Here is a 22,404-nt window from a genome sequence, read left to right on the forward strand (position 1 = left end):
GGAGGGGGTGGAGAGGGCACAAGTAGGTCAGCGGAGATGGATGTGCACAGGGTTTGGAGCTTGCCCCGGTCTCACACTCTGCAGCAAGCTCATTCTGTCAGTACTTGATACCAGCTAATTGCAACACTAAATGGCTGGGCTTCCATGAGAATAAGGCTCGCTCGGAGCTGACAGGGGTGGAGGTGTCGTGGGCTGTCTGCGCGTGGTGCAGGGGAAGGGAGAGCTGACATCTCAGTGGAATGAATTTGGGCCAAGTAAAAGATGGCGGTCGGCAGAGCACAAAATGGAGTCTCTAAACACATGCATACATTAGGTTATTGGCATACTGGTCAATGTTATGCTGCGCAAATATGTACAGAGGGGGTGGGGGTGTCTCTCCCTTTGCTTACACATGGTCTACTTATTGCGGGAATGGTGAAGGGGGGTGACATGAGGCCAGCTCTCTCCCAATAACGGCTCACCCAGAATGCCAACTTCTGCATCAGTGAAGATGACAGCCCTCATCCTTGCCTTTGGGGTGCTTATCAATGTTCTGGATATGGCTCCCCATGAGGATGGTGGGATAAAGCTGGGTTCGACGACATGTGCTGTAGAGCTGTGGTTTTGGTTCTGAGGTGTGAAAGTCCTAATATGGCAGATTAGGGGATTACAGAGCCTGACCAGTGAGCTACAGGAGAACAGGCTTGGAGGGCATACCAAGCACACCAAGGCAATGCTAGTGGTCAACAGCCAGTGACACACTACCAGCCAGCAGGATATGTTGAAGTTTGGAGGCAAAACATGGCAGGAGGAGGCAAGATATGGCACAAGTCAGGAGTTTCACAAAGAAACAGGTCTCGCCCATACATGCCTGAGGCAGAAGTGTGAAAATGAGAGGAAGGGCCTATAGGTGTAATTTAAGCACCACACACAGCGTGCCTAAATGCACAACTTTGTATTTGATGGGTGCTCCTTTGCATGCATAGACATTTAAGTGGTGCAACATGCATTTCCTGGTGTGCAAGGAGCCAGAGACATTTAGGGAGTGAAAAGTGAATTTCCTATCATGCGTGTAGCCAGGGACATTTTAGGGAGTGCAACGTACATTTCCTGGTATGAGCAGAGTTACAGACATTTAGGGATGCAACACACATTGCTTGGCATGCACGGAGGCAGCGATGGATGGGGGCGTATGTAGAATATGCGCTAGTTTCTGAGGGTACCTTGCCGTGAACCCCACTTGCACCATGACTGGGAGGACTCTGCAGAGAGGAGAACATGAGGATGGGGGAGAGGGCAGAAGAAGGGTCTACCTCCTTGATGTGGTGGTGAACCTGCAGGTGCCCTGTAACACCAAGGGTTACTAGTGGCAGGAGGGGCCAGCCTGAGCAGAAACAGGCTGCACCCCACGAAGACGCAAAGGTGGAAGAGAAGGGTCCACCAAGGAAAAGGCCCTTTACACATGAGGAGCTGACAATCCTCGCTGATTACATCGATGAACGCCATGAGGTCCTGTACAGTTGTCGTGGCAGTACTCTTTGTGTGACTTAGCGGTGGAGGATGTGGCAGGAGGTCACAGATCACATCACTGCCTGTGGTGTGGACAGGCGCACTATGGAAAATGTCCACAAGAGGATGGGGGACCTCATGTGACAGACCATGGAGAAGTTTAACATAAATGTGGCCTCTGCCCAGGCTACTGCAGGTGGAAGAGCTTACTCCATTTGAAGAGGTCCATCAGTAATGAGCAGGTAGTTTGCATGGGAGGCATGGACACCTAGGCATCCACCTCAGGTAGGTGCTAGGTGTGCATGTAATGTATGCCTCACATGATATGCTGCCAAATGTTGTGGTACAGTATCTGGGGTACTTCAGTCCAATTCATGAGTACTACAGTTATGCATCCATGGCCACGTCCATCAAATGTTGTTCAATCTAGAAGGTGAATGTTTGAACTCTGCGCAGTTGACTTCCATTTTACAGCACACATTACTTTATTCATATTTGTTAACAACAATAAACTTACATGTGGCAATGGCCTGCAAGGCTCATGTCACTGGCACACCCACAGTGTCATGATTGTGGATAGCGCATTGTAAATACAAATTCTGACTCACATGGAATGACACCATGCACCAGACAATGTCAGAGATATCCATTCACTGACCCTGGTGGCCAGTGGACATGGATGAGTGACAATGTAAGTGCAATGTGACATGATGGTGTGTTTCAGGCAGGAGTTGCATTTCTTGGCCAAATAGATATTTGAGTGATCTTCAATCCACATTTGGAGTGTCAATTGTTCAGCGGTCATGCAAATGCACTTGGGTCATATCCATATTGCACTGTCCTCACTCACGATTGGTCTGCAGGATTAGATGTGAGACTCCCACATGTAGCATGTAGGCATGGTTGAAGTAGAGTAGGGACTCAGCAATGGAACCCAGAACGCCATCCATATACTGTTAGACCTTCCACTCTCATACATATCTGTATATATGTATGTTTACCTAGTCCTTCAATCTGTGGCATGATGCATGGCTGAATCTGCATCAACATGATTGCACATGGCATTGAATGTCAGTCAACTGTGCCTTACACATGTCAGATTGTTCAGTTTCAATATGTGATGTATGTGTTGCTGGCTCTATTTTGTCTGTATGCATTCAAAATCCCATGTCATGTTCAGCCAGTTAGATAGGCCTCTGAATATTGTTGTCTGATTTATGCAGGTGAGGACGCAGTTGATGAGGAGATGGAGTAGTAGGATGAGGAGGAGGAAGAGGAGGGGGATGAGATACAACTGCCCACCAGTGCAGCCCAGGGTGCTGGGCCTGGTGAGAATCCCCTTGTGTTGCAGGCCATCATCAGCAGGACTGCAGACTCTTCAGATGATGCTGCTGAATCTGATGTGGAGGACATACTGAGGGACATAGTGATGTGCCCATCACTCAGTAGTCCGGATTCCATGGAGGTCCTTGAGTTCCTTTAGGCTGCTGAGTTGGAGAATGAGAGCCAGGAGACCAGTGGGAAGCCCTGCATCATTGGTGGCTTAATTGTCTGCAAGTTTGCTGATGCGCTTCATGGACCCAACAGTGGAGGCTGTTGTCAGTCAGAGAGTTGTAGACCCCCAGTCAATGCACTCACTGCGACGGGCCCAAGCTTTTGGCATCCCGGCTTTGTAGGAACCACACATGTGGTGGAGGTGTGCCTGCTGGACACTCAGAGTGGGAGGAGCAGTTGCTGCGTTCAAGTGCCCAAAGGGGCGAGGTCCTGCTGGAGATGGCTATGCACATACATCACCTGGCAGAAAATGCCAGCTCCTTGATTGCTGCACATACTGCCATACTCCCCCTATCTTGGCAGGAGAGGAGAGAGCACATGCTCTCTCCTCACATCATTGAGACAATTCTCAATGATGGTTTGGCTTTGAGACAATCCCTGCATGATATGTTGTTGGCCTCAAGGGACCACCAGTGGCAGGAAATTGACACATTGAGGGAAACACTGCATGTGAAGATGTTGGCCTTATCGGAATCCCAGCGTCAAGTCCAGTAAATGCCTGTAAGTGGAGTGGTTGGCCCTCAAGACACAGATTCCTTGAGGAAATCTCTGCTTGATGAATGTTTTAAACACGGGACACTTTCCGGCAAGAGATGGATTCCTTGAGACGATCTCTCAACATGCAGTTGCAACATTAAGGGTCACCATGCATGATGACTCTTTGGCCACACACAACATCCATCACCAGGACCTTCTAGCTATCGGGGCCCTCATGCATGAATCCCTCTCATGAGTGGCCTCATCAGTGGTCGTAGCCAATGAGGATCAGGCTTTTGCATTGCATAATCGGGGTGCACCATCCCAGGATAGGGGCTCGAGTTGAACTACCCAGGTGATGCCATTCACCACATCCTCACACACACCGCTCCTCTTGCCACAACCACCCCTTCTTCGTGCACTCTGGTAAACATGAGCCCAGGGAGGGACATGTTTTTGTATTTATTTATTTTTTTGTACCTGTGGCCTAGGTGGAATGTATTTTATATTTTTGTCCTCGTCCAGAGTGGACAGTATTATTTTTGGGTCCTCATTTCAAGGCCATTTTGCTCTCAAGGGCAGTGAGTCAACTGCTCATAGTAATACCTCAATTTCAGACTGTGGAACTACACATTCGATCATGCTTAGAGGAGTCAACTGATGCATTCTACCATGATGTGTACACATCTAGGCTCCTTTAGCTGGTCCTATCATATTTACAATGTTATTTCATGTTGCCTCATCCAGTGCCCACACTCCCTGAGAGGCCACGCCAGCACCCTATTTGCACCAAGTTCCCATTCCCTCTGCTGGACATTGGCCCTCCTGGCACCAATGTGGAGGCCTGGTGTTAGTCGGAGGCGGTGAGGGATTCACAGTCCCAGAACTGCACCACCAGCTAATCTTGAGCACTGCCTTATATGTTCATGGCTGGTGACATTTGCATGCCAGTTGTGGCACGATGTGGCAATCATAGGGTTTTTATGAATGTGTTATTCGGCGAGGGTCACTGTCACTAAATATGTGTGTTGTCCTACATAATTGTGGGTGTGTTTTCATGTCTCCTTGATTAGCTATTCATGTGCTTTGGGTTACTAGTTGCACATCAACTACTTGCTACTTGGAGTCAGTTTCCTCGGGATGTTCCTGTGCACATTTCTGGTGGGGGATGATGGGGTAGCTTACATTTTGAGTGGCATTACATCTGCACTCCTGTCATGTCAGTCTTATATGCCATCTTCTGACATGTGTCAAATCCAGAAGGCCGACCATGATCAGGGGTGGACAGGCCTATTGGGAACACTGGTGATTTCATGGTAGGCCTCTGAAACCTGGCCCTCTTTCTTGTGTTTTTTCCACATTTTGTATGGGAAAGGGGTTGGCTTTGTAGTAGAGGTATAATACGTGGTCACTTTGGTTATCATTTTCATGGCCTCTCTTTGTTCCCAGTCCACCACTGTCCATGTTGCACGGACATGCACAACACCTGACTGTCACAGTACACATGGGTGGATGTTCCATTTGACATATATGCATGTGGGTGATGTGTGTAGTTATGGGTGCATTGCTGGTGAGGTGCAGATGTCAGGTGTCAGAATGTCCATCTCATGGGTCAGGCGTCGGAATGTCTGTCTCATGAGTCATGTGTAATGTTCCTGATGTTTTACCATTGATATGATCAAGGGCTGTTGATGGAGAAGGGTGTGTTACCTTACCTTTTTATTTCTGTTTGTTTATCACGTGTTTGGCTAGTTTGATTTATGGTATTCCTAGAGAGCATCTTCATGATTGGATGGGTATCGGAGATATGAATTTGGACAGGGTGGTTATCAGCTGTTGATTTTCCCCATTACAGGAGCACGTACATGGAAGTGGTGTGTGTAGGTGGGCAAGACCAGCAACATTTGTGAGGAGGGACACATCATCACTATGGCAGTCAGTTGAGCCCTTTATTGCTCTTGATGCATGCCACTCAAGGGGGGCACATGGTATGGGGACATTGTTGGATGGCCTAGCTTCAGTATGTTTTGCATTTTGGCCAGTGGGGAGTGGAGGTGGGCAGGAGCAGCAGCAATTGTGTGGAAGGATACATCATCATGATCACAGTCAAATGAGCCTTTTTGTGCACTTGATGCATGCCACATGGTATGGGGAGATTGTGCCAGGGGCAGACTTCACTGTGTCTTGCATTATGGGCCTGTGACATGCTAAATGTGTATTCCACTTGAAATAACTGTGGGAGTGGTTTGTGCACTTAATGTGATGGATGTGGATGGGGTAGATTTGTACTTTTTGTGTTGTGGTGCACACCCAGTTTGGCAGTCTGGGAGATTCCTTCTCAGGGTGTTGTTACGGGCAAGCTGCATTTGCCCAATTGAATCTTTGAAAGCCATCAGGGCTGGGGCTTTACTGTGTGTGTTCCACATGGGTTGGTATTCATGTGAAGTAGGTTTTTACTACTTGGTTGTGTGTCTCCTTTCACTGTGGGTAGAAGCCATCCTACACCCCTACTTCTATAGCACGATGTATGACAATATTATGCAGTACACAACATGCCACAATGATTTTGCATACTACCGGGGATGCATAAAGCAATACCTGAGTGGTCAAGGGACGGAAGCGTGACTTCAGCACTCTGAATGTGTGATATGCCACTAGTGACTATATGTGCTTGTTCTAGTGAGCCTCACATGGGGTGGCTGGATTCCTGATGGGTTTCAACAGGAATGTTGACAGTGGGTAGGTTATGTCCCTTGCAAAGGAGTACATGGCAGTTAATTGCATGTACTGTCAATACCTGTGTTGCTGTGTCCCATGGGGGTGCTTGTGTGTTTGTGATAGTTGATACTCACCAGCCAGGTGTTTCTGAAGGTTCCTGTTGCAAGAGCCTGGTAAATAGGAGAATGGTGGAAGATGTAGCTATCATGTGTGCATCCTGGGTAACTGGCTTTGACATGTATGATGTTTCACTTGGCATCACAGATCACCTGCACATGGATGGAATGCCAATTTTTCTTGTTTCAGTTTATGTGACAGTGTCTTGCGGGGTTGCAGTGATACATGGGTGCATCCTTTGGCTCCAAGTACCCAGAGAAAGTGGTCAATTGCATACTTGCCAACATTCTGTGACCAAAAAGTGTAGGATTTTTGAAGTTTCAAAAATAATAATTCCCATACAATGACATCACAGGAAAATACTAAATGTACATTGTTGGCACCATTGAAGCATTCTAAAATACACAACCCATCAAACAGCATAACATGGAAAGATGTTGAAATGTTAAAAATGTATCATTCTGAATGGTAACTTAATACCAAATTCAATTACCTAACTTCACAGAAGGTAATCACACAGAGCGGGTAGGCAGCGTTTGCCACTGCTCTGTAGCAGCAGCCTGGGTAATACATATGTATTCCTGAACACTGAATGACATGGAGACTGATACGACCCTCAGCCTGATAGGCAGATGCTGTGTGATGGTGTTACACACTGTCACTTGCCTTCACTGGTGGTTCACCTAAGGGTTGTCCCAGCAAGAGTGCAGGACATTTTCAAGTAGCTGTCAGGTCTGAGCCTAATCAAAGTAATCACATACCAATCCACTGTACAGACAGACTAATGTGTTGCATGCTTTGTCCTGGAGCCTGCCTTAGAGTCACATAAATTACTTGCCACTGTAAAAAGCAATAGAATCTGTCACTGAAATCTGTAGGCGGTAGGACTGCTTAAAAAGCAGTAGCCTACTGCCTAAATCTGTAGGGTTGGCAAGTATGCAATTGCATAAAATGGTTTCTCCCTGCCTCTGTTCCTGGCAGCCATTTCCACTTGCCTTCCTGACTGTAATCTAGAAGCATCCTGCCAGGTAATCACTTTAAGAGCATTATTATGGGCTGGCTGATGCTCAGTGAGTAGTTTTACATTGATTTCAATACATTTTTCAGGTGCTTCAGGTGCTTTTTGCAATAGTTTTTTTCTAGTTTATGGTATTCTGTGGGGTTTATCTTGTGTTTTCCTGGACTCCCACCCCATTTTCTGAGCTGGTCTGCATCTAGAGTGAGCAGTATCTGGGCTATAGTCCTGTGCTTGTTTCTGACTTTCTCACTGTCACCAACCTCCCCTTACAATTAGCTGGAACAGTCAGGTGGCTCTGCCTCTGTACTTGCAAGCCATTTCCACTTGCCTTCCTGACTGTAATTTAGAAACATCCAGGAAAGTAAACCATTTTAAGAGCAGTCATAGGAGTGGATTTATGTCCACTGAGTAGTATTACATTGATTTCAATCCGTTTTTGACCTGCTTCAGGTGCTTTTGTGGAGGGATTTGTAAGCTTTTGGAATGGTTTTTTGCCTAGTTTTGGTATTCTGTGTGGTTTATCTTGTGTTTTTTTGTGGACTCTCACCCCATTTTCTGATCTGGTCTCAATGAAGAGTGTGAAGTCTCTCGGGTGCAGTCCTTTGTTTGTTTCTGGCTTTCTCACTGTCCCCACAGTGCAATTGGCTGGAACAGTTAGCTGTATCTGCCTCTGTTCCTGACAGCCATTTCCACTTGCCTTCCTGACAGTAATCTCAAAGCATCCTGCAAGGAAACAACTTTAAGAGCAGTCTTAGGGGCTGGTTGATGCTCAGTGAGTAGCTTTACATTGATTTCAATGTTTGTTTGGCCTGCTTCAGGTGCTTTTGTGGAGGGATTTGATTTGTGTTCTTTTTGCAATAATTTTTTGCCTATTTCGTGGTATTCTATGGGGTTAATATTTTGATTTTTTGTGGATTCCCACCCTGTTTTCTGAGCTGGTCTAGAGTGTGCAGTATCTGGGGTGTAGTGTTTGTTTCTGGCTTTCTCAATCTCCCCACCCTCCCTCTGGCAATTGGCTGGAACAGTCAGGTATCTCGCTGCCTCTAGTCCTGGCAGCCATATCTACTTGCCTTCCTGAATGTAATCCAGAAGCTTCCGGCAAAGAAACCACTTTAAGAGCAGTCCGAGAAGGGGGTTGATGCTCAGCGCATAATTGTACGTTGATTTCAATCCATTTTTGACCTGCTTCACTTGCTTTTGAGGAGGGATTTGTTATATTTTTGCAATCGCTTTTCGCCTAGTTTGTGGTATTCTATGGGGTTTATCTTTTGTTTTTTGTGGACTTACAACCTGTTTTCTGAGCTGGTCTGCATCTAGAGTGTGCAGTCTCTGGGGAGTATTGTCTGTTTCTGGCTTTCTCACTGTCCCCACTCTCCCCATGACAATTGACTGGAACAGTCAGGTATCTCTCTGCCTCTGTGCCTGGCAGCAATTTCCACTTGCCTTACTGACTGTAATGCAGATGCATCCAGCAAAGAAACCACTTTAAGAGCAGTCCTAGAAGCTGGATAATGCTCAGTGCATAGTTTTACATTGATTTCAATCCATTTTGACCTACTTGATGTGCTTTGAGGAGGGATTTGTGTGCATCTTGCAAACATTGTTTTTGCCAAGTTTGTGGCATTCTCTGGGGTTTATCTTATATTTTTTGTGGACGTCCACCCTGTTTCTGAGCTGGTCTCCATCTAGAGTGTGCAGTCTTTGGGGTGTATTCCCTTTTTTGTGTCTGGCTTTCTCACTGTCCCCACCCTCCACCTTGAAATTGGCTGGAACCTAACAATGCTTAAATCTTGGACCGCCCACTCTACTCACCACAAGATAATCAAGCTATAGGGTAAGTAATCCCCTAGTAGGTGACACCACCCCTCTATTATACAAACACACAACTAAAACCAATTTATGGCCCCAATATGCTACAAAACAGAATAGGACTGCACAAAAGGAGAACAAGAGTTGGAGTTAATCAAACAGAATCACACCACGTCCGCACTAAACGCCTAGGGTCACAAGTGCAGAACAAATCCCAGCAAGCATGGTGGACTATAGAACAAATGTCATGAGAAGAGAAAAATCCTTATAACTTACACCATGCCTCACAGACTACCACCCACCCCAACAATTTAACACCACCAACGATGCCAGATACACCAACAACATACCATGACATCTCACAGGAAAAGACCAGAATCTCACAAAATGATAAAAACAAAACCGGTGCCCTCACTCCACATATCACAAAAACATGAGGTCAACTCCATCAAACACAACACAATACAGAAGAGGAAACAGAAGAAATTAACAATCCAACACGCAACCTAGAAGACCTACTCAACAATGAAACAGCCGCTGCCGAACAACCATCACACCAGTAGAACAACATTGGAGCACATCAACACAGCAATTGCAAGACAAAGCCGATACTAACAAAAAGCAAAGCCTTAACCAAAATATCCACTGCAACCTAATCAACGCAAGATCAATGTGCAAGCATACCAAAGAGATCTACGAGCACTTATGCGACGGCGGTACAGACATCTAACTAATTGAAACATGATAGATAACAACTACAAAATCACACTTCACAGCTGCCTACCCGACAACTTCAAGTGCTTGCAAACTAACAGAAAGTAGAAAAGAGGTGGGGGATTTGCAGTAGCATACAAAGAACATCTGAAAATCAGAACAGACTAACCTTTAAAAATCAAAACTGTGAATCACAAATTCTTCACCTAGCAATAAATCCTTAAACAATCTTCAAATGAATACTGGTTTACAGACCACCAACATACGACAAAGCATTTGTGGACACCTTTGTAGAAGCAATCACCAACCTAGCCATCAAACATGACCACCAGATAATACTCGGGGACTTAAACTGATTTGAAGAGGAAAATGCTAAATCGCAAAAATCACGAACCGAGCAACTCACCACAATGAAACTAAGCCAGCTGGTTAAAGGAGCAACACGCATATCAGGACACACGCTTGACACAATCTTCGCCAACAAAAACCTTATCACCACTGCACCGCTGATACAGATACTCTGGAGCGACCACCTCATTATTCCTTTCATGATCGCTATACCAACTAAAGTCACTCGCCTTCCCCCCAAAAAACTACCATTTTCAAAAGAAACTAGAAAATAATTAAAGCTAGCAACTTAACAGAACAACTTGAAATCACAAAGCCACCGAATAACAGCATAGACAAAAGCGACCTCAACAGATAAACAGAAATACTGCATAGATGAATCGCCGAAACAACTGACAGCATGTCCCCAGAAAAGCCTTTCACCCACCGCAAGAAAGAGAGCAATCTCAAAGTGGTTTACCCCCTCCGCAGAACAATGAAAAGTAAACCAAAGAAACTTGAACAAGAATGGAGGAAAGAATATGACCAGGCAAACAAATTGCACTACAAAACGCCAAATCAGGTCCTGCAAAAAGGAAATTCAGCAAGCAAAAAAATTATAATATGACAACCGAATAACCAAAGTCACCAACACCCAAAAAGAACTATTCAACAATATAAATGAAATTAGGAACCCACCGGGCTGCAATAACATACCAGCGCCCTCACAGAAACAACCTTGCAGACCACTTTAAGAAGGGAATCAGTAACATCCACCAGATCATGCAAAGCAGACCAGCCCACCAAATCACACAACCCATGCCTGCAACAGTGGAACCACAGAATAAACTAAAAATCCTCCCACAATATCGGTAGAGACTTTGTCAAGCTGATAAAACATAGCAACAAAGCAGGCTCCCCATGTATCCATGCCTATTGTATGTAAATATGTGCTCTGTAAAGCGCTTTGGATTAAGGCGCTATATAAATAACACATCATTATCATCATTATACAAATCAATCCTCATACAGAACAAACTTCAGTAACCTCTTTAACTTGTCACTCACAACAGGAGAAATACCACAATCCTTCAAATTAGCATATATTAAACTTCTCCTCAAAGACACAATATGCAACATAGAATACCTCTCTAACTACAGTCCTATATCAAACATTCCCTTCCCATCTCCAAGCTAGCATAGTAACATGTGCAACAATTGCAGCGCCTGGACCAAGCTCAAGTGGGCTTTAGACCCACGAGAGGAACATAGATGCAACTCCTAAATGCATGGGATGAGTTAAAAAATAATGCAGACTCCGACACAAACTCTGCACTGATACTACTCGACATCTTCGTAGCATCCGACACAGTCAGCCATAAAATGCTCATAAAAATGCTAGAAGAAATAGGAATAACCGACCCTGCTCTGGATTAAATCATTCCTAACTAACAGAATGGAAACAGTCTGGATGAATCTCTTCAAATCCTCTCCACACGTCACTGACTGTGGAGTACTACAAGGATCCTCCCTATCCCCACTGTTCTTCAATTTCTACCTGACCCCACTAATCAAGCTCAACAGAAGACACAGTCTCACCTGCTACAACTATGCAGATGAAACACAGATGACATACAGATGACACACAGATCATTTATAAAATCGAAGACCCACAAGAAGAGAACACAACGCTGGAGGATTGCCTAAAAGTACTCTACGATTGGATATGATATGATATGGCATATATAATGCGCCTACACTCAAGTGTTTCAAGGTGCGACGAGGCAAGGGAGGGGAACAGAGGGAAGACAGAGACAACAATCTTTCTAGGTCAAGTGTCATTCAGATTGCGCAAGTGCAGGGGAAGGGGGAAGGGGAAAAGTGTGAAAGGGAGGGGGGTGGGAACAGTGCATTACATGGAATAATAAAATGAATTAAAAAAACAATAAGAGAAGTAGGGCCAGCTGGTGGCAAGGGCAAAGGTAAGTGCAGACATCAGGTCACAAGTGCTCATGGGGACTATAGGGGTACATAAACAGTCCCCAACTGTGAGTGTTGCCAGGGAGGCTGTGCAGTTGTGTAACTGGAGGGGGAGAGGACCTTGGCCTGAGATCAGAGAGTGGCCAGGTAACCAGTACAGTTTCAGCCAGGAATTGAACAGGGGAGAGGAGGAGAGAAAGCAGAAGCATAAAGAACGATTTGGAGGTGCTTCCGGAACCGGAGATGGTTCTTCTCAAGTTTCAGGGAGGCAGGGAGGCTGTTGCAGAGGGAGGCCCCAGCCGAGGTAAGAGATCTACCACCAAATCGTTGCTTGGAGAAGCGACTGACAATGAGGGAGTTGGAGATGGATGTCTGAAGAGCTTGAGAAGGAAGATATTTAGGAAAAGAGAGTTGAACATATTGAGGCGCTAGGCCCCAGAAGGCCTTGTGGACAATGCAGAGGATTTTGAACTTAATCCTCACAGCCACTAGGGGCCAGTGCAGAGATTTCAGTCCTCGAGAGATATGATCCCTGGGCTTGAGGCCAAGGACACGTCTCGCAGTCCTGTTCTGGATGAGTTGCAGAGGGCAGAGTGTAGAGGCAGGCAGATTTAGAAAGAGGCTGTTGCAATAGTCCAGCATAGAGAGAACCAGAGCTCTGGAGACAGTGAGCTTCTGGGGGAAGGAAAGGAAGCAAACCTCTGAGGAGGTACAGGTGGTAGTGTGACTTCTTAGAGATGTCAGAGATGTGAGGAGAGAAGGAGAGTGTGGAGCTGAAGATGACACTGAGGTTTTTAGCCTCGCAGGTGGGGGCAGGAAGAGGGTCAAGAGAGGCCGGCCAGAGAGTGACAGGAAAGGAGGGAGTGGGTCTGCCAATGAGGAGAGTCCCAGTCTTACTGGTATTAAGGCAGAGATCATTGGCGGCACACCACTCCTGGATAGCAGAGAGACAGTCAGTGGTGAGAGACGGAGAAGAGGTGGCTGAAGGTAGCCTGAAAATGAGCTGTTATCCACATAGCACTGAATGTTGGGGCAGAGAGCGGCAATGTGGTGGGCATGAAGTGCCAGGTATTGGTTGAACAGCCAGAGAGAGAGGTTAGACCCCTGGGGGACATCACAGGTAGAGTTAGAGATAGAGGAACGGAAGGACCCAAGTTGGACCTGGGAGAGTCGGTCAGAGAGGAAAGAAGTCAGCCACTCTAGGGCCTGACTGGTGATACCCAGGTTATCATGGAGACAGTTCAGCAGGATGGCATGGTTGACTGTGTCAAAGGCAGAAGAGAGATCAAGTAAGATGAGGACACATGGGGTGTTGGAATCAAGGTTGAAGATCAGGTCTTCACGGATTTTCAGGAGAGCAGTTTCCAATCTTCTGGCAGCTCTGAAGTCAGACTGATGGTCATGAAGACAACCAACAGATTCAGTGTGGAGATTAAGATGGGAGATGGCCAGTTTTTCCAGGAGTTTGCCCAGGAAGGGAGTGATGGTGATTGGGTGATAGTTAGCCGGGCAGGACGGGTCGACAAAGGGTTTCTTAAGAAGAGGGTGCACAAGGCAGTGCTTCAGTGGGGATGGGAAGTTGCAGTGGCAAAGGAGTGATTGCAGAAGTCAACCAGAGCAGGTGCCAGGGAGTCAATGTGGTCCTTGATGGTTTTGGAGGAACAGGGATGAACCTGTTTTGATGAGCCTTTCATAGATCTGACATGTCTAGAAACCTTGTCATGGGAGAACAGGGGAAAGGCAGAGAAGGGGGGAGGAAAGGTAGCTGAACAAGGGCCAGAGGAAGAGCAGGGTGTAGAGGGGGTAGGGGGAGAGGAAGAGAGAGAGAGGACAGCATGTCCTGAGTTTTAGAGATCAACACAAACAACCTCAAACTCAACCCAGGCAAGACATAAATTATGATTGTCTCCAAAAACTGGGAAAATAACCAGTACATACCCTGGCCCAGAGAACTAGGAATAGCCCATACCATCCAAAATAGTAAAAAAACATTGCGGTCCTAATGCACAACACGCTGACACAAGAACCTCAAGTAAACCCCATTATAAAGAAATGCGTCTTCCTCTTACAAGTGACACAAAGAATACTACCATTCCTCTTCTTCACTCATAAATACACTGACCATCATTGCACTCATCATGTCCAGGATAGACTATGCTAACCAATGGTCGAAGTGGGTGGGAGCGTTCGGGAGTGGTGCTCCTCTACTTCTTTTAATTAAGTTTTACTGTTCCTATAAATTTATTTTAAAAAGAAACCGTTCCAAAGGTTTCGTTTTAAAATAAATGTGTAGGAAGAAGTTGAAACTTGCAATTTCAGTGCAGTGCATTGAACGTTCCCCTAAACAGCAGGCACACGTGTTTAGGGGTTTGTACTGTGTGTGGGAGGGTGCGCAGCGATGGGGTTTGTGGGGAGCGGTGCAGGCCAGTAGGGGACATAATTCCACTACTTCTTTCCAAACACTTCGACCACTGATGCTAACAGCATTTAGCTCAGAATGCCGGAACATCTACTGAAGAAACTACAACGTATCCAAAATGCAGCAGCTAGACTTCTCTGCAAACTATCAGGAAGAGACCACATAACCCTGCGCTAAAAATGCTGAACTGGCTGCCGATCAAACAGCAAATTACATTCAAAACGATGTGCATTACACACAGAGCAATTCATGGTGAAGGAGCATAATATCTACAAAAGAAGATAACCATCTACCTTCTGACAAGAAACTTCAGATCAAGCAATGACATCCGCCTGAAACCAAGACCATACACAAGAAAAAAACATGGAGGATCCTCATTCTCCCTCGTGGCAGCCGAACATGGATCACCCTTCCAAAAGAAATATGTAACACAAAGGACCACTTAAAATTCTGAAAATTACTAAAAATCTGGCTCTTCAGCTCACAATTGGATGCAAACTAATAGAAACATTAATACAGCACGTAAAATAAAATGGGCCACAATGATCACATATGGAAGGCAGAAGCTGGGGAAAGAGTGAACTCAGGACATACACGCCCCCAAACCACGCCCACCTCCAGGCTGTACTAAGAACAGACGCCCAACTACAAGCGAGAGAGCGCTAAGCCATGAAGGGAGCCAGTGAGACAGGGACCACCTGTAACTCAGATGAAGTGAATCAGCCATATTAACCCAGGGAGACGATGACAGGCAGCCCCATTGAGACCCACATATGATCCTAATACCATACACATCCTAACCCAAAAAGGGGAAAGCAGGTTTCACTTCCCCGTACAGATCAGAGGGAGGGTACCAGCCCTAGACCCCTAGGGATGCGACAACAGGCAACCCCTGGCGACCCACGAATGACCCAATACCACCCTCGTAACTTTCAGAACTGTCAATGCACCAGGGGACCACTCTGGTGGTGATAGTGCGCATTATAAATATCCATTAACATTAACATTAAAATTCCTGGCCCACTCTCTGCCTTGCCCTCAGTGTGTGTCACATGTAAATGTATCTATGCACACATGCAAGGATGGAATGCAAGTACTGGTGGAGGTACCTTGATTGTGTGAGTTGCCATATAATACCCGCAATGGCTGTGGTGTTTTGGAATGATCCTCTGGCCAGGAAGTGTAGGGCTTATAGGACTTGGTGAGTGATGCCATTTTCCCACTCTGAACAGGTCTAGGATGACAACGGGGGGGGGAGCAGTATCTCCCATGCACCTCCTCGTTTGGCATCCCAAATAATGCTTGTGGATTGTACATTCTGACTCCTACTCATTCTCCTTCCATGTAATAGTATCAGTGCTAGCAATGAAGGATCCGTCATTGTGGCAATCTATGTTCATTGGAGTTGCATTGTGCTTTTATACGTGAGCTTTCATTGCACTTTGTGCTTTGCAATGTGTAATGGGTGGTAGTAAATTCGCAAGATGTGTGTTCTCCTTTGGACTTCAGACAATTGCACGATAGCTTCCCAAGGGTTTAGGGTTTCCTTAGTACTTAATGGGGCGTGTTTGTTGTTTGCACAGTACCTGCCTCCCCACACACATGTTCTTCCTAATTTTCCACCTTGAATGGGCATTTTGCATTTTCCGCCTCATATTCAGTTCTTTGGGCTGGCCTTTCCAGACTGTTTAGCTCTGTGTTGTGTAAAGCGCTCCTGCACAGGGAAAAGTGAGAAGGGCCAGTGCAAAGTCCAATCTGTGAATCTGAAAACAATAAATGTCGCAGAGCAACGTGTACTTTTACAGCACAAAGTAAAGTAAAGTAAAGTAAAGAGATGTTTATCATTGAACAAAAACATGCCTATCGTACAGGACAGTGATTGGGAATGCTGTCTATTACAATATACCCATGCAGGCAAACCAACTACGAAAAGGAATAAGGGAGCTGTAATATGGTTCAATAAAATAATGGCATTGCTGCAACCAGTAAAATGCAGTGTTAACACGTTTTAGAAAGAACAATCACAAATTTGCGTATATCCTATTTTAATGTTTAAAAGGGATAGAACACACGAAGATTAGATACATTGATTAGGAAAGCGTTCCTCTAATACAACGTTTACAATGCTTACATGTTCGCACAAAAATATGTTTCAATGTAATGGGCCCAGCGAGCTGGGACCTATTTCTCTCGTTGTTGTCCTCGGTTTGTTTGGCTGCACCAGCATGCGGTCATTTTAAACTTTAGACACATGATGGATTTTTTAAGTTGCAATTTGTCAGCTAGACATTTGTAATGGCATGTGTGCAGTTTCGTGTGCAATATGTATCAATTTGAAATGACACTTATGATATAGAGGGTGTGCAAGGTTTTCAGCAGACACATAGGTTCTTACTTCTAAAGTTTTAAAAATACAAAGGATGCAGGTTTTCTAATATTTTTTCCAGCAATAGATTTTTGGGAATGACCTCATATTTGCTGAACACATATATTATAGCTCTCCACAATTGCTATATCTGTTCTCTAATGTTACAGGCCATTCTCGTTTAAGAGAACATTTTCTTGTCTTCAATGTTCCGTTTTTTTGCCGATAATCAAGGTTCCTATTATACCGAACTTAGAAACGCCTTATCGTCTGTTTTATAGATCCACACGTATCCAGTCTGGTTAGAACATTATGAAAAGGTAAACAATATGTAATTCATATATCGGTACTGAAATTCAAATAGCAAAATATGCCACAACACTTGTTTTCTCTGTGAATTACACATGTCGCGGAGGAAAGGAGGATAACCTCACATGGATATACCATAAAGAAGATGAGACACAACTAACGATTAAGACACACAATGGACAACATTTGGCTTGCTGGAGGGAGGGGCGACATGTGTTTTAATTAATTCAGTGGCTAAATAATATTGGGCCTTATTACGAGGTTAGAGGTAGCCATGGTGCTATTAGCACTGTGGCTACCCCCTTATCGCATACCGGGTCCGGGTTCCCTGAATGGGGAATTACCGGGCTATTCCAGCCTTGGAGGACCCGATATTTCCCCATTCAGGGAACCCATCCCCGTTTCCATTCGAGCCCCCAGAGGGTTCAATGGGAATGGGGAGCATGCTAATAACGGGCCTGTTAATAATGGGCCCGTTATTAGCATGCTGGTCCTTTAGCGGCACCCGGTAAGGGCGCCTGTTAAAACCAGCCGCCCTCTAAAGGACCTCAAAAGGTAAGGGGTTAACGGCATCGGCATCTTTACCAGCACCGTTAACCCCTTACCTCGAACCTCATAATGAGGCCCAATGGGCATCATTCCGAGTATGGAGGGAGTCATGGCGCCATTTGCGGCATGACTACCTCCCATACCGGTACCGTGTCCGACCTGGTTCAATGGGGATTTACCGGTCCATTCCGACCTTGGAGGGACCAGTAAGTCCCAGTTAAGATGGATTTCTGAAATCTGACCTGGAAGGGCAGAGGTTCAGAAGGCCAACCTAGTTTCTTGGAACAGGGTAACCTCTGGACAAGCCAGACCAATCAGGGTAGCTATGGCAGGCGGCCAATACTAAGGGCCTCATTACGAGGTGGGAGCTAAGGGATTACCGGCACCGGTAAGGGCACTGGTGCCGGTAATCCCTTACCTCCCTAGTACGAGTTCCCTTTGCGGGTCCCTCCTTAACGCCTGGTTTTTGCAGGAGTTAAGGGGCCTCATTACGACTCTGGCGCTAAGGGGTTAACGGCGCCGTAAAAGGCTGCGGCGCCGTTAACCCCTTAGCACCTAATTAGGAGGTCCCTTTGCGGCCGCAAAGGTACCTCAGAGGTAATTACGGTACTGTAATTTACGGTGCCGTAATTACCTCCTTCCCCATTCCCATTGAGCCCTATGGGGCAGAAATGGGAATGGGGAAGGGCAAAAGGTGAATGGGGAATTACCGGTCCCTCCAACCCTGGAATGGACCGGTAATTACTCCATTCACCATGCCGGATTTGGGACGGCTTTGGAGGCAACCATGGAGCTAATTACTGCATGGTTAGCTCCAAACCCGGAATGAGGCCCCTTAACGGCTGGTCTGGACCAGCTGTTAAAGTAGGGACCCGCAAAGGGACCTTGAAGGTAATTACGGTACCGCAATTTGCAGTACCATAATTACCGCCTTCCCCATTCCCATTGAGCCCTATGGGGCAAAAATGGGAATGGGGAAGGGCCAATGGTGCATGGGGAATTACCGCCCTGCCAACCTTGGAATGGGGTGGTAATTCCCCATTGCACCATGGCGGACTCGTTACAATACTGGCAGAAACCATGGTGCTAATAGCGCCATTGGTTACCGCCGGTGTTGTAATGAGGGCAAAGGACGGGACCCGCAAAGGGACTCTAGAGCTAATAACGGTACTGCAATTTGCAGTACCTTTATTAGCGCCTTCCCCATTCCCATTGAGCCCTATAAGGGCTCAATGGGAATGGGGACTGGCCCTGGCGAATGGGGAATTACCGGTCCCTCCGACCTCAGAATGGACCGGTAATTGCTCCATTCACCAGGGCAGAGTCGGAAGGGTTTTGAGGAAGCCATGGAGCTAATAGCCCCATGGCTACCTCCAACCTCGTAATGAGGCCCTAAGTCTCAAGTGGGGTGAGGGTGACTGAAAGACCTCAATGAGCACACAAAGCAAGGACACTTACAAATTACTCCAGACAGGTGTTATATTAAAAATATAGATACATTTATTACAAGGCCTTTGTAACATAGACCACAGCAAAGAGTCACAATAATACTGAAGTAAACCAACACATCACAATCAACACGATATATATACAATACCAGAGGGGTCTAACGGATTAAGAAGCACGAAATATGCAGACCACTTAGATGGGGAGGAAAACAGGCAGTGCAAGTAATCTTTAGGCCCAGTTCCACATCAAGAATACACCTAAACAAGAGGCAGTGCAAGCCCTACGAAGAGAGGAGCCTTATGCTCAATAGTACATGCAAAAACTGGTGCCACTGGACAAAATAGGGTCTCTTCAAGGGTCACTAGCAGCTCAGGAAGGTGGATGCGGTCGATGAAGAACAAGTCCCCACTATTCAAGCAGGACCCCCACTTGAGGGCAGAGGCAGGTTGAGAGTGCGGGATAGAGTTGCTATTTTGCAACAGAGGTAGAAAAGAAATGGGCTCCTGCGCTAGGGGCCACCGGTTGGGGTATGGACTGTTAGGCAGAAACCTCTGCAGTTCCCTCTGGGACCACTGCAAAAGATTTAAGACTACAGGTGTTTGGCAGTAAACCCACTTGGTAGCAGTCTGTACCACACAGATTCACTTGGTAGCTGTGGCTGAGCAGTCAGACTTCCCTCAAGAAGAGTTAGGCAGTATACAGAGTATTCGCAATAGGTCAAAAGAACACAGTAGAACAAGTAAACACTGACCTGGGCTTGGTGTAAAAGATATATAATTATTTATTTAAAACCACATCTAGAAAAACACACAGGCACTAATAGTAAGCAATTCAAAAACACGGTCACTAAAAGATATACACTCCCTTAGAAGAATTTTAGACAAGTCTTAAGTAAAGCCCCACTTATTTTCAGACAGCGGTGAGCGCTTAACATAGATGGCACTCTAATAATTTGTTTTAAAAGGGAGAGGAAAGCAGAGAATAAATTGAAACAGATCCCAACACTTTTTCACGAACACAACAAGAGAGGAAGGCAAAGTAAAACCGTGAAGTTAGAGTTCAGTAGGCTGGATCCTCTTCAAGAGGATCGAACGAAATGTGTCCAAGGTCACACGGTTGCAGTACACAAAAGTCTTCAAAAGGTTCAAAAAGAGTTGAACCAAAGAAAGGGACCAGTTAGAAGGTCAAGGCGGCCAGCTAGTCCAGAAGGTTAAGGGGTTATTATTACCTTGTAGCAATCTTTAGAAAGGGAGGCCTGGCGGACACGGTACCTTAAAGTGGTGAGAATACTCCAGCGGGGGCAGTTGTTCCTGGCATCGGATGCAAGTCAGTGCTTCGTCCAGGGGAACAGAGGATCTCGTCGGGGAGGAATACAGGAGTCCGTTGCACTGCCAGGGAAGAAACCAGCCGCAGTGTTTCTCAGGTAAAAGGAACGGTCCTTTGATTCGCAGTCCAGTGGTAAGTGGCTATCCGGTTGCCGGGGTGCTTGGCACAGGCAATTCGACCACAAGCCGGTCTGGGATGCAAAGAGAAGAAGGTAAACTGGTTGTGCCCACCAGTCAGGGGAAGAAGCCTCTCCAGCCGGGAGATCTTCTCTGTCATCGCGATGTGGTGAGTCGGTTCTGCAGGGCTCCACCGGTGGTGTCGTCGTGGTAGGTCGGCTCAGCTTCTCCCTCGTCGGATTCTCAGGTCCTGTGGCGTCTTCTGAAGTTCCAGTCCCCAAAGCCCTGCTTTTATGCAGCACACCCCCATTCACTCAGCCTAGCTGTCAATCAAACATGCTAAGTGGTGAGCCGGCCGGCTCACCACTTGGGCCAATCACACAAGAGTGCGACTTGAGTTACCAAGGTAACTCAGTCTAGGGTGCCTAAACCCCCTCCCACACCCCCTGTGGTACCCAGACAGAGTGGCACCACTTTTGGAGGCTTCTGTGGAGAAGCCCGCCAAAAAGTGGAACAAAGGGTTCGACTTGGGTTGGAGTCACAGAAGAGAACACAAACGCCATTTTAGAATCGAGTCCTGGCAAAAAATACCAACCGGCAAATTAATATTAAATAAATAAACCGGCAGTATGTTCGAGGCTATGAGAATTAAATAATTAAAGTTGGTAGCCTCGAACAATGGGAAAATCCCATAGGAATATATTCGCGGTCGAATATAAAAAGAAATTTCCACTGCCACCAGCCAAAACTCGATCAGGGGGGACGGAGACGTGCCCCCCTCGACTAACAGACTTGCAGACTAACAGAATCGAATTGCCCCAACCAGTACGTCCACAATATGATGGTTTGTACTGGTTTCTGTTAATAATTTGGGACTAGTAAAGCCAATGGTGACTTTACATGCCCTGGGAGACAGTAGTCAGTCCCAGGGTATGGAGTCTATGGTGGGGTGTCACTATGACACCCCTGTGTCACTGCACGGAGGGTGCTGTGTAACACACATAGTAAAAACACATGAGACCCTATGGAGTAAAGGACCCCATAGCTCATAAAACACATTAACAGTAAAAGGAATATCATAAATCATGTCCAAGAGTGGGAGAAAAAGAGTCTCACTCTTGGCAGGAGAAAAAAACAAACTCCAGAAATCCAGCAAACCTGCTGGGGGACTCACTAGGTTAGGAAATTCAGCCTAAAAAGAGAATTCTCCCTAACATGGACTACTCACCGGTCTCCGACGCAGGCAGACCAGACTTCGCCAGTTCAGTCCACTTCGCTGGCAGGTTCAAATCCGACAATCAGCACGTCTCGACACAGTGTAGTTTCCGCGGTAGGAGGCTCAGGGTCAAGAGGGTCACAAGTGCAGCGAACTTGCACAGGTCGTTGCCACAGCAGGGCAACACAGTAACCGCGTTTACTCCGGTCCAGGCGCACTCGTCTCACTTCAGACCTGGGAATGCCAAGTGTACGAAATTCGCGGTGAGGGTGCTGTGGACACAGAGCAAGCAGTATACCAAGTTTCGAGGGCTTCCTCGAAACCACAGCGATGACAGAGCAAACGTCCTGCGTAAGCTGGTCAGCCCACTGGTTGGCCCAGGGACACTTCTGAAGAGGCTTACTTGGAGGGTTTGATGAAGGTGCCGAGAATAGTTGGTCCCACTATTCCAAT

Source organism: Ambystoma mexicanum, chromosome 7p, assembly GCF_040938575.1.
Source record: "Ambystoma mexicanum isolate Mex_15411 chromosome 7p, UKY_AmexF1_1, whole genome shotgun sequence".
NCBI classification, from domain to species: Eukaryota; Metazoa; Chordata; class Amphibia; order Caudata; family Ambystomatidae; genus Ambystoma; species Ambystoma mexicanum.